At 36.9% G+C, this 14,936-nt stretch overlaps 1 pseudogene; it reads right to left on the reverse strand.

Moving 5' to 3' along the window:
* LOC149772570 (uncharacterized) overlaps positions 1–14,936 on the reverse strand; it is a 75,105-nt pseudogene that overhangs the window by 57,904 nt on the left and 2,265 nt on the right.

Consider the following 14,936-nt stretch of genomic DNA (forward strand, 5'->3'; position numbering starts at 1 on the left):
CATTATTAGAGTTAGAGATTCTTTTATCACATGGACCCAAATAAGGAAAGCTTCCAATCAAGTCGACGTCCTTTGCTTTCATAAATATATAATAAATCTCAAAGGTATGCTAGTATAAATAGGGATCTATTTCATAAATTAATTTGTAATCGTTGAAATTATTAATTGCAGTGTGGCCGGTTTTAACAATTTCGTATTAACACTTCACTTGTGTAATTAATTGTTAGAGAATACTTACCCAATTATAATACGTTAGGTAACTTACTAGTAATTCCCAAATCAAGCCCACCCCCTTCCCGATACTGCTCTTAGTCCAGGAGAGCTAAACGTTTTCTGCCGTCCTATCTGACGGTCGGGCAGAGTTATCTCTCGTTAGGTACAAAACTTGCGGCGAAGCCTAATAATACATCAGTCGCTATCGGAGCGGAAGGCATGCTCTCTATGGATGTAACTGCGAGGAGAATGGGTTGGTGAATGTATATTATAATTAAGTATTGTCGAAGAAACATATTTTACAAGGAGAAATTGGTTTCGGCTTTAAATACATTATAAATATTATCGTGTGCATTGCATGCTCAGCCATTTAACAACGTCATCATCAGCAACGTTCAGCGCCTGTAGTCCACCGGGGAAATTTGGCAGAGGACAGTTGTACACAGTAGGTGATATGGTTTAAAGAGCTCCACATCAACATGAAGAGTAGCCGGCCGGGCAACATCGCATAATGTTTACTGCACAACGAACCAGTCCGAACTCTTATTATTTTAGGAAAATAAGTAAGAGGCGGAGGGAGATGCATCCCTTTGCCTATGAGATACCATATTCGATCCACTGTGCTAAGCGAGAGAGATTCTTGGAAACTCAACTTCAGGGGACTCCATCTACGGGGACGATTCTTCAAATAGGGAAACATTTAGCCCCGCAAATTCAGCGGACGTCGTGAAGACGAATCTTATGAAGCTGTTGATCGACCTGGTGACATATTCAGAATCGGATAAAGATTATACTATATCATCCCTTTCCGACATTGATGAGGTCCTTGTTTTACGATTTCTTCCATCCGAGTGGTGCAATGAAGATAAGGCTAAACTACAAATCTCCTGCTTTCTTTATCAATTTTTGAAAGCAAAAGATGTTGGAAGGTAGCGTATAACAAACTATCAATATAAATTCGCCTGCTCGGTCTTTGAGTCAGGGACTGGAAATATGAAAGTTGGGATTTGTTTTTCCACTTTGTCGATAACAGATCAGCCAAAGGTCAGTCCCATCTGGTACATATCCGTACTAAAAGCGAGAAATGAAAAGACCATTATATCTTTAGTAATGAATTGTTCCAGTACAAGGCTTCGTCTATTACGTTAGGAGTCCTGGGATAGGGCACAGTTTTACGTGGATTTGTTGTTGGCTGAATTCAGAAATCCCCAACCACAATGCAAAAGTCTCGGGTCTTGGTTCATCATTGTCTTTTGTGATACGTAACCACTGTAGAATGTGGTTCCTCCTTTTCTTTTAAGAGAAATCTCTACCGTAGAAGTGTAGGAGAGAATGGTAACTCCTTTGCCATGCAAATAAATCTGCAACGAATGAATGGTTTTGAAAATGGTGTATTTTAATGAACTGACTGATATAAAGATTTCGTACCAAGGGAAAGCATGCAGAAACGGCGGTTGGAGGTGGACTCCCTAGCCTTCAAGCACTTGCATCGGTACAGACTTTGATTTAGGGAGGCTACACTGGTAGACGTATACTCAACGTGAACGAAGTTATATTGCTCCAAAGTAGCATATTGTGATCCAGTTGTGTGTGGATGGTGAGAGTGTGGCCTCCATTCGGGCAAAAGATTCATTTACAATGGGCGTACAGGAAGGCGATCTAAGACCATGAAGTCCGTGGCCACATTGATAAAGCCTAGCTGGCAAAACAGTCCCGTGCGTATATCATTTCTCGAAAGTGAAGGTACTACCATGGTTCAGATTACAACGCCCGATATTGAGGTAACGAAACATATTGTTTTTATGTTAAATTCTATGCCTAGGTGCCGAAATTGTTGGTACTAGGTTGGATATTGCCTTGTTGACGAGAAGTCAGTATTGGTAAATGGGGATATCATCTCTTGTTAGATCCAACTCTTTGACTTTTCTGCATGATGTTGTCCATGTAACGTGATGATGCAAACATAGAAATAACTTGGAATATGCACCATTGCTTGATTCATAGGACAAGTTAAGCCCTAGGGTCGCTGCTAATCCCAAGTGGCAGTGCTCTGAATTGATAGACGGATTTGTAGGCGATCCGCATCAACGCATGGAAGTCTTTTTAATAGGGACATGAAGGGATACACCGTTCAAAGTCACGCTGATGGAGAAGTCTCTTTCGTGGAGGGTATTCAAAATACGCTGATGTGTTTCCACAGAGAACCAAGGGGCGCGGAAAATGTAATTGAGGGCGTGTAGGGTAATGACCAGAGGAATAGCGCCGTTTGTATCTGGAATCAAAATAAGTCTAGAAAAAATGATAGAACCCTCTCGGTGCTAAATCCGTTATTGTATGCGAGAATTGTGGCTTTCGCTGGGTAAAGCGTCAGTAGAACTTTTTAAGAGGTTTGTGTCCAATAACTTGGAATTGGATCGTTTTCTTGATTTCCCACACTAACCCTATATCGACGCTGTTGTTGTGGCAGAAAGCGGAATTGGTCTCCATGGATGTTTGTAGACTTCACCAATCTGGCCGTGAAAAAGAAGGTCAGAGGAAACAGGATGTGCTCTCAGCATGGACTTATGGCGGTCCTTCAGGAAAGTGCAGGCAAAGATCACTAAGTTGCATTCCTCTAGTCGTAAATCTGTAGATGAGGTTAATGCACTGCATAAATTGTTATGAGCTGCTCTGTTACGTACAAATGCTATTCGTGAGGCCGACTCCAATGCATAACCTAAGATATTCAAAGTGGGAGAAGATAGGCTATGTTGAGCCTGTTGGAAAATAGCCTTAGAGACTAATATCCAAATTCGAAACCACGACAACTATTTTACACACTAAATGAAAAGCGTCATCAATGGCCATCATGGTCATATGTATGTATTGTGCCTTTGTCATACCCTAATTGTTGATATCACTGTCAACTGGTGGTGGTCCAAATGAAATACTGGTGCGTTGCATATGTATAAATAAGGACAAATTGATGAAGGAGGCTAGTCAGAAGGTTGTCAGGTCAAGAGCTGCTGAAGTTCTATTTAGGTTGCTGATGTGTGAGGAGGAGGATGACAAATCTTCAGCACTCAAAAGTGGATAACGTCCTCAATGAAGGTTCGGAAATCTATATCTTCCATTGTCATCTGATAGTGCATATAAAGCAATATCAACTTGGTTGCATCAGGTGAAGCTAATGTCCCCGATAATTCGTTGGACTTAGCTGAAGAAGAGTTGTGAGGTCTGTCGCTTTCAAAACGCGTAGAACGCCTTGGATTAGAAACCGTGTATTCGTGAGAGTCGCTGAGTAAAGAGTTACTCCTCGTGGCAGAGTTTTGAATTATTGCGAAGCGACGTTGGTTGAAGCGTAAGTAACTATTCATGTCATCGTGAGGAATGGGTGTCTTGAGGTGGTATGAGGGTTTACACTGTTCAATGAAAATATCTACAAAAGTTCGGTTCGACGTACCGGAAGCCGAGTTGTTAGTGACCGAGCCCGTAATATTGATGTTTCGTGATCCATATAATATGACCAAGATCGGTCTCAGCGGACGTAGGCCATCCATTGAGAAGGATAACGTTAAGATTATCCGTTGGGATGGGTTGTATGATGTTTGATCCATGTATTCTGTTCGAATATTTGTTAAGTGTGATTTTGTGTGTGATTTTGATCTTTTAACATATCATTAACGCCTTTACAGTCATGTTGCTACATTATCTTCAGTACGTTGTAGTGGTGTCGAACAGTGACCCATCATGCCTCAGACATGTAGCATGATGTCCCACCCAGTCACATTATCCTGTCACCAGGTTGGCCAGTCATAACACTAACCTCTTAATACTGAGCGCCAAGCGAGGAAGCTGTTAGTACCATTTTTATAAGTATTTGGTATGACAGTTACCTGTAAAAATGTGATAGTGGTAAGATACGATCGCAGTTACAATGCTACCTGTAGGGAAGGTCTGGAACCGTATACACAGGTAGAATCGTTGAAGTATGGCATTTCGAGGTGAAGGATGTCGTGGCTAAGGAAATTTGACAATAAATTATACATACGTAAGGAGAGTTGCGAAGTCACATAGGCTACCCGTGCGAGTGACAAAGTTCTCTTTAAATATGATCAAAAGTTTCTGGAGAGAAAGATGACTCAAGTTTCGCTTATAGGAACCAGGCGTATAAATCTTCCCTTTACTTGTCCGACCAGAGGGGAAGCAATAACACAAGTTTCTATATCACACTAAAACGCTTCACATAAGAGCAACTCAGACTCCGTTTCAGATACTTACATAGTATTTGCGTCATTGTCCGAAATGAGGCAATTGCCTGCAGAAAAAAGGCCCACAGTAGGCTTGTACAAGTAAAAACGTTGAAGTTGACGTCCGGACGCTACGGATACCTTGGAACAAAATCTCACCAATATGTACCTGTTATTAATGGCATTACTATATTTTATAAGTTTTTATAAGCGCTTGAGACTTGCACGTGCGTAAAATAATTATATCCCGCACTTAAGGTGAAGCTACTTATGCTTCAAGTGCATAAACCCAAATCTGTGACTACGACAACGTGTTAGCAAATGATTGAGGCAGTACTTTGTAGGGATAGGAAAAGATAACGTTTGATGGGGGACACTTTCTTTAGAAGTGAAAATCTCCCCATACTTCTAATGGCTTATTGTCCACGTGAATTATGGCTTTTGCGAGGGCTCTCGTGACGGGAGCGTGCTTCTTGGCCTGAGTGGAAATAACAACTGACATATTCTTAGGTTTTGCCGGCAAGTCTTATAAGTAAGGGGAGATAGATCTGTCCGACCGCCATATAGGTCGGCAGCCACGGTTACCTCCGTTCAGTAAAATGCAATATTTGATAGTGTTGTATTGTCGTGGAGGTAGTGGTTCTCTTAAGGAATTATGATAGTGTAACATATTTGAGAAGAAACAAAGCCAAATATTAACAGGTAATTTGTTTCTAGAACACGACTAAGAATGTAACAGAAATTATTGACTCCTATGGCTTTTCTCGTATAAAATAATTTTGTTGTTTGTTTAAAAGACAAAACATTCAAGTGTATTTTGCAAACAGAGGATCGAGTTGCAGATGGCCACACTTATATTATTGTAAGTGATACAAGGGAAAATGCGAAGATTTCTACTTACGTCCTCCATGCAAGGTGATACCTTTCCAGACTTGGCCAGTTGTATTTGATCGAAGAGTTGTAATATTGACCAAGCTGGTGTTACTGCCAACGAATAACTGACCTTAATAATAATAATAATAATAATAATAATACATATAAAGACAACAAAAAAATAGCAAAATAAATATAAATTTAGTAAAACGATAATAAAAATGAGCTTAATAATCACGGCTTTAATTAACTGCAAAGTCGTTCGCATGAAGGACCATACATATAAAACAGTATTGTATCCATTCGTGTTCAGCAATGCAAAGTGATTACTTTGAGGATGTTTGGTTCTATTATATTTCATTACATATTGGACCAAATGACAAATATTTGATACATTTTGCATTCGAGCTTGCAAAGATATTGTAAATAGTTCAGTTTCGATTATAATAACTAACCCAAATAATAAAATAATATTTTCCTCGGAAATACTTGAATTAATGCACAATTGATTATATAAAACAAATATATAAACCTTTGACAGCGATTCCCCTATTCTCTGTAAACGATACGTTGTTTCCAGGGATCCATAGCATTCCTTCCTCTTCTATTAGAATACTCCGGTTTACAAGTACTGGGGTATTTACTTGGTCTTCCCCGTCTAGTGTGCCTGTAATAATGCCTCCATACAAGAAAGAACCATTCAATAACTGTGGAATATCATCAAATTTATCTCGTTATCTATGTGTGTGAGAGTCCAATTCTCCATGGAAGGGTCTGCAAAATAAAACTGCAATTTGACACGTGCCACCGTAACGTTTAAATAAAAGTCACATATTTTCTGCTTTATTGTTGTAATGTTAGTGTCTCCCCAATAATTTTCAGGAGCCAAGATAAACTTGTCTTTATCAAATATGGTCATAACTTTAAGAAGACACGATATGCCACTGTTTGAAGTAAAGTTATTGTGCTTTATGACATGATCAAAGCCACTTCCGATTTCAAGAAGAGTCGACGTACTGCAATTTTCTACCTTATTGTTCGTGAAAATAAGTACAGCCTTATCGGAACTTACGACACTGTTTGAAAGCCCGTATATGTTCTTAAATCGATTGTACGTGATGACTGCCTTCGTATCAATACTGCTCTTTATAATTAGACAAGCAGAAGAATCCAAACAAGTGTTATTCTGAAATTGAAACTCCATCCTTCTTGTATTTTCAAATTGAAGGGGATAAATCTGTCCAGGGCTAAACGAAAATACATTTTCCATAATTGTAATAAAGTTAGTTCGGTCGTATGCAGGATTAACGTACATATACACTGTCTCATTTAGATTTCCCGTGAAGTTATTATTGTTTAAAATAAGAGCATATGAGTCAATGTAGTCTTGATAAATATATATTCCTCGCCCACCATTGCCATAAAAGTTTGAAGTAGATACCGTTATGTTCATGCTATTGCCATAACTGTACCACCAGTAAACAAATATTCCTTGCTGCGAATTTTGTTCAAAAGAACAATTTTCAACCCGAATATACCCTGGGTTAGATTGAGATATTTCAAGTCCATGTTGTGAATTCCTGCTTAATTTGCAGCTAATCAGGTTCAATTTTGTTGTAGCTGAAGGATCTTGCGATGTACTGTCCCAGTTTTCCACAACAACTCCACTCTTTATATTCAACATGATTTCTGTTTTCTCTTTGGTAATATAGGGGACAGCATTACTACCATGCAGAACGATCCCTCGTTCATTAAACACAAGCCTCGATTCGATTATCACAGAAATGTTGCTATTTTCCAACCCATTATATATTCGAATTGCATCACTGCAGGAATGGATTACAGTCTTAAAAATGTTCAACCCCTTAGAGGCGCCTGTGATGCCTACAGTTGCTTGTCTAATTCGGGTGTCAGCAGTAGAAATGGAACCTGGAAAAAAAACAAGTAGGCATGCATTTATCTTTATTGCAATTAAGAATTTAAATTAAGTGCTCAGTGACGACCAACGATGACGACGACGATAATGATGATGGTGACTATATGAATTACGTTATAGATGTAAATTATTTTCATATTGCACATAAATGTCATAGAACATGTCATCTGTTGGAGAAAGAAAGTTATAATGTAGGTGTGATACTCGGTCTGGACTTAGCTATTGAACATACAAGAAAATGTAGTTTTTCAAATGGAACACTTACGTAACGAAAGTAAATTAAAGAGATGTTAAAAAAAGAAAGTGTGACCAGCATTCAAAAATATTAAATATTCAATAGCTTCTGTATAGGACGTACTTAATTTAATATAGAAGTATGTATACAAATCTAGACATTTTTGATATTACCTATTTCTGATAATTATGTTTGTAATTTATGAGGGTTTAAACAGAATGCAATTCGATAGACAAAGAAGATGCACAATTGATATATATATATATATATATATATATATATATATATATATATATATATATATATATATATATATATATATATATATATATATATATATATATATATATATATATATATATATATTGTGCGTTTAAAGCAGTGCTCAGTTATCATTTATGCTGTTACATTTTGAAGGAATATCAAAGTGAATCTTTCTGTTTCAAAAATGAGACACAAACACACACATCTTATTCATGTATTTTTTTATATAAATTTATTAATAAAGTGTAAAACTTCAACTGAAATACTTATCTTAATATGAATGTTCTATAACATAAAGATAATCATGAATTTCTTAGCATACTCTTGAAAACTGCGTTTGATGGCCGCTTAAACTTTACATGATTAATGTACACAAGCTTTGCGGACGAAAATCTGGTTAGAGTGTTGATGTTGGAGAATATTTAATTTGCGAAACCATATGTATAACAATTTCGTACGCATACCACTAGGATTTAATGGGAAAAGGCACATTTGTGAGGACCTTTAAATTCAACCATCAGAAGAAAAATGTCCATTTGCAAGATAATACAAATCCAGAAACAATTGATAAGCGGCTCGATCTGATCACCGTCCATTACGACTGAGCTCACTGCAGTAACAAAAATCATCTCGAGGACATGCCTGCTTTATGATCGGTGGAACTTTGTGTCATTCAAATAACGTGCAAATTCGCGTCACCGATTGTGAGCCTTTCCGTCTAACCTACCAGAAAATGAAATCTGTTTTGTAGTTAGAAATTACATATTTATCTCCAGCCTGAAGTTTTATTCCACTCCATTGATTCATGGCTTGCATGACCGGATGACTACCACTGAACAAGACTGGTACTCCATTGACCACATTTGTAGACAGTCTTCCTGTAATACAATTATAATTAACAAGTGGACCTAAAATGCTATTTTAAACTTTTACAATTAAAAGAGTTCAGCCACCAAATTATAATTTTTCAGAACATACAATGTGTGTCGCATCGGCCAGATATATTTTCGTCATAAAGGTTACCTCTATTTCTAACTTATATATCAAAGGAAGCGGAAGCATTTTCCCACTGACTAACCAAAAGTTGCGCACAAACGTTAAAGAAATACTTGAATTATCTTAAGGTTATTCACGTCTTATAGACTGCAACATGTTTTTAGATTTTGTTCCTGCCATTTGAAGATGATGTTTCAAAACAGTTAAAATAATTAAACAGACTTAACTTTTACAAGAATGGTAACAAGACCAGTACCTTTTGCCACACAGATGATTGATTCAATCGTTGTGCAAAAAAGTATCAAATCTATTTCAAATCAAAGCACAATTTAGAGCTTACGTCGAAATATCATGCAAGATTGAACTACGGAACTACCTCGTTGTTCAATCATAATCGTCGTAAGATAATTAGATTTGCATAAAGAATGACATGCAATTGTCTCTTTTGACTCGCCGTTTCACAATTCGTCGTTGCCTTCTTTCTTCTTTGAAGTATAAGCATATGGTTATACAATTTGGAAAGCATGAGATATTTTATTCTGACGGAATTAAAAATAAAGAATTGAATGATTGGTACGGTCGGTGACATAAAAAAAGGAAAATACGTCACGTTAATGGATAAATTAGAATCTGAACAATGTCAGTATCCTTAACCATTTGTCTGAATTTTTACGTCAATATACTTTGTTATGCAATACAATAATTTTCTTCTATCGTATCCAAATAGCCGGAAGTTTCCATATACCATAGCTCTCTTTTATCAGGATGATCACTCCCTTTGTAAGACTAAGACATTTGCCATATCTCTCTCTCATCAGGATGATCAATCCCTTTGTAAGACTAAAGCATTTACCATATCTCTCTTTCATCAGGATGATGATGTCCTTTGTAAGACTAAGGCATTTGCCATAGCTCTCTCTCATCAGGATGACTAGTACCTTTGGAAGACTAAGACATATATCATAGCTCTCTTTCATCAGGATGACCACTCCATTTGTAAGACTAAGACATATGCCATAGCTCTCTTTCATCAGAATGACCACTCCCGTTGTAAGACTAAGGCATATGCCATATCTTTCTCTCATCAGGATTATCACGTCCTTTGTAAGACTAAGGCATTTACCATAGCTATCTTTCATCATGATGATCACGTCCTTTGCAAGACGAAGTCATGTTTATGCTGTTGAAAATGACAATTGTGTAGTTAAAACCATATATTTGCCTGGCACATGTAGAACATTAAACTCTACACATACCGAATCATTGATGTGAACGTTTGATAGCTACCAGCCTGGTACATATTGAGTAGTAAACGCAACACATATGTAATCAACGATGCTAATGTTTGTTAACAAACCGCTAAAGAAAATTTAAAATTAGAAGACTTATCTCAACACTGACATACAAAAGCCTGAAAGCGTAATTAAAGTAATCCGAAGACATTTACCTCAAACGTAACACACATGAGTAGTTTATATGCATAATGTCACAGCAACGTATACAGCAACACTATCCCTCGGTATTTGATAATGAAACTGCAGAGCTTCTAGATACCCTGTTGACCATTCCCTGAATTTATTCATCTATTCGTTTGACCCTAGATAAAAAACAATAAAAAACTAGGCTTAAATATGCACCAGAATTAATCTGGTTCTAAATCCCAATGGGAGTTGATATAGATGAATTTTTTTATATGATACATTTATACCTACCTATTGCCTACAAATAGGTCGACGAGGGATAAATTAACATCTGACCCGTTCGACTAGACCTTTTTATCTTTTTCTTAATATATCCAATATATTATTCAACAATATCTAAATATATATTAAATTTGTTTGCTCTTCAATATGCAACGAGTTTATTTGTTAAGGTCTTGTCATATGAATAAAGTCATTTATTGCTGGACTGTTAAAGCACGCACTGTTTGCAATGTAAAATAAATCTATTGAACGAAACTATTTCTATTTTATTACAAAATCGATAAGTAGACGTGGGCAAATAAATGTATTTCTTGTTTATCGCCATTTAAATTGTGATTTAACACATAATGTGTACCGAATAACATGTTCAAGGAACATGATGATTTAGAACACGGAAAGTACCGAGTAACATGTTGATTTAGGACACAGAAAGTACAGAATAACATGTTGATTTAGGCTTGGAAAGTAACGAGTAACATGTTGATTTAAGTATGGAAAGTACCGAGTAGCATGTTGATTTAGGACATGGAAAGTACCGAGTAATATGTTGATTTAGGCATGGATAGTACCGAGTAACATGTTGATTTAGGCATGGATAGTACCGAGTAACATGTTGATTTAAGTATGGAAAGTACCGAGAAAAATGTTGATTTAGGTATGGAAAGTACCGAGTAACATGTTGATTTAAGTATGGAAAGTACCGAGTAACATGTTGATTTAGGCATGGAAAGTACCGAGAAAAATGTTGATTTAGGCATGGATAGTACCGAGTAACATGTTAATTTAGGCATGGAAAGTACCGAGTAACATGTTGATTTAGGCATGGATAGTACCGAGTAACATGTTGATTTAGGCATGGAAAGTACAGAGTTAGAAAGAAATATGAGCATCCTCACCACAACCTAATCATCCCATCCTCTTGGCTCTTAAGGCAAAATAAATAGCTGTATGGATAGATGATGTCATAAGCTCGGATACAGAAGGATATGATTACCATCTATTGCATCCAGATACAGAAGGACATGATTACCATCTATTGCATCCAGATACAAAATAACCTGATTGTCATCTATTGCATCCAGATACAAAAGAAGCTGATTACCATCTATTGCATCCAGATACAAAAGGACATGATTGTCATCTATTGTATCCAGATGCAGAAGGACCTGATTACCATCTATTGCATCCAGATACAAAATTACACGATTACCATCTGTTGCATCCAGATGCAGAAGGACATGATTACCAGATTGCATCCATATACAAAAGGACCTGATTACCATCTATTGCATCCATATACAAAAGGACCTGATTACCATCTATTGCATGCAGATACAGAAGGACATGATTACCATCTATTGCATCCAGATACATAAGGACCTGATTACCATCTATTGTATCCAGATACAGAAGGACATGATTACCATGCATTGCATCCAGATACAAAATTATACGATTACCATATATTGCATCCAGATACAAAAGGACCTGATTACCATCTATTGCATCCAGATACAGAACGACATGATTACCATCTATTGCATCCAGATACAAAAGGACCTGATACTTCTATTCCATCCAGATACAAAATTACACGATTACCATCTATTGCATCCAGATACAGAAGGACATGATTACCATCTATTGGATCCAGATACAGAAGGACATGATTACCATCTATTGCATCTAAATACAAAATGACCTGATTACCTTCTATTTTATCCAGATACAGAAGGATCTGATTACATATATTGTATTCAGATACATAAGGACCTACTTACCATCTAGTGTATCCATATTCATCTCCAGACGAATCGACATTGTTATGCAATTGGACTCAGACATGTCTGGACGAGATTGAGGGTGATTCTATGCCACGTTTCCTCATTGAAGTCCAAATCATAGGAAAATCATAATAGTATCGCCTTATCCAGCCAGTTTCCTACTAAATAAAATTAATCAGCAGTGGCTCTTGGCAACCCCCTGAGAAACATAGGTTAAGATCACACTTTTCAACTCAATAGCTTGAAGTGTTATCATAAACACTGGCTGCTTCACTTTATCCTTGGAAGTACTGTATTCCCTGTCAAAGGTAAAACCCATACTAGTAGCCAATGAGATAAAGGATAATATTTATTAAGACTTGTAGACATATGCATCCACCATGACCTTTACTAGATGAGACGAATAGTAACATGTATGAGGACTTATAGTCGTATTCATTCACCATGATTAAGCCAATGAAATCAAGAATAATATTTATGAAGACTTGTAGACATATGAATCCACCATGACCAAGCCAGATGAGATGAAGGATAACAGGTATGAAGACTTGTAGACATATGCATCCACCATGACCTTTACTAGATGAGACGAATAATAACATGTATGAGGACTTATAGTCGTATTCATTCACCATGATTAAGCCAATGAGATCAAGAGTAATATTTGTAAAGACTTGTAGTTATATAAATCCACCATGGCAAACCAGATGAGAATAATAATGAAGATGTGAGGTCTAGTTTCGTAGAAGAACCTAAAGCAGACAATCGCGTCATCCTTGTTGATTTCAATATAAGAGATGACGCAGATTAAGAATATTATTTTACCTTGACCACAACACAGACGTACCCTTCCTTCCGAATTTGACATGTATACGCACTTAACCTTTCATTTTCGCCAGTAGTATGTATTGCGGTAAAAACGGTGACTTTTAGTAGAACGCCATTCAATTAAATAAATCACTTTTACTGTCGTAAACAAATGGCAAGACCGTAAATTTGTAACACACTTTAAAACCAAATATGCCTCAGTTGGATGGCGAAATGGGAAACGGTAAAAAGAAAGTCTAGAGACGCTGGACACTACACATTATTTAACGGACACGGTTGTGTTTGGATTGTAAAATTAAGCCAATGCACGTATTCACTCTTTACGTAAGAAATTGTGTAATTTGGACCAGTGGCCTATTTTACCTCAATGAAGACACTATGTAATTTGGACCTGTGGCCTATTTTACCTCAATGAATACACCATGTAATTTGGACCAGTGGCCTATTTTACCTCAATGAAGACACTATGTAATTTGGGTCAGTTATCTATTGTACGTCAATAAAGATATTATGTAATTTGGGCTAGTGGACTCTTTTACTTCAATAAAGCCATTATAATTTAGGCCAGTGGCCTTTTTGTTTTAAATCAGACATTATGTAATTTAGGCCAGGGACCTATTTTACCTCAATAAAGACATCACGTAATTTTGGCCAATGGCATATTTTACCGCAATAAAGACATTATGTAATTTTGGCCAGTGACCTATTTTACTTCAAAAAAGACATTATAATTCTGACCAGTCGGCTGTTACCTCAATAAAGCTATTACGTAATTTGGGCTATAGGCTTACTTTACCTAAATAAAAACAATATGCAATTTGCGCCAGTGGTTTATTTAACCTCAATAAGGACATTATTTAACATTGCATAGGACAATTGGAGCATAAAACATGCTAACGATATGTTATCTTTCACAAGTGCGCAACGAAAACTTTCCAATATGGCGTATAGAGTCTCCAGTATGACTTGCACAATTCCCAGTATGACTCAGTCAGTCTCCATTCTGACATGCAATGTCACCAGCATGACTTATTGTTTGAAAGAGATTGCTCTTTGTTAACCAAAGATATTTTTGTGCTTGAAAAGCAGCCACAAACATTCATCAATTCGTGCATACTTGAATACACACTTGCGTACATACATACATGTATACATGCATATATAAACGGACATGAGGTGGTTGGATAAAGTGTGATGATTAAGACAATGTGAATGTATGACAATGGTACAGTTCCCTGTATGACTCAGTCTCCAGCAAAACGTGTACAGTTCCCAGTCTGACTCAGACAGTCTCCAGTAAAATACGTACAGATCCCATTACGACTCATACAGCCTCCAGTAAAACGTGTACAGTTCCCAGTATGACTCAGACCTCCTCCAATAAAACATATACAGTTCCCAGTCTGACTCAGACAGTCTCCAGTAAAATACGTACAGATCCCATTACGACTCATGCAGCCTCCAGTAAAACGTGTACAGTTCCCAGTATGACCACAGATCCGGAAAAACATGTACAGTTCCCAGTATGACTCAGACAGCCTCCAATAAAACATATACAGTTCCCAGTATGACTCAGACAGTCTCCAAATAATTGTACAGTTCCCAGTATGACTCAGACAGTCTCCAGTATAACATCCAGAGCCTCCAGGCCGACTTATTATCTGATAGAGATTTTTCTTTATTAACTGAAGTTAAATATATGCATGCATACATGTATACATAAACAGACATGAGGTGGTTAGATAGAATGAGGATTAAGGGTGATGTGGGTGCATGAAGATGGAATAGTTTAAGTAATAGTTTGCTGCGTATATATCAACATATCTTCTTAACGTTAAAGTAAAAAGAGTTGATTTAGTCTTTCGTACAATTATG

Source organism: Sinohyriopsis cumingii, unplaced genomic scaffold (genome assembly GCF_028554795.1).
Source record: "Sinohyriopsis cumingii isolate HCF-2022 unplaced genomic scaffold, ASM2855479v2 utg001392l, whole genome shotgun sequence".
Taxonomy (NCBI): Eukaryota; Metazoa; Mollusca; class Bivalvia; order Unionida; family Unionidae; genus Sinohyriopsis; species Sinohyriopsis cumingii.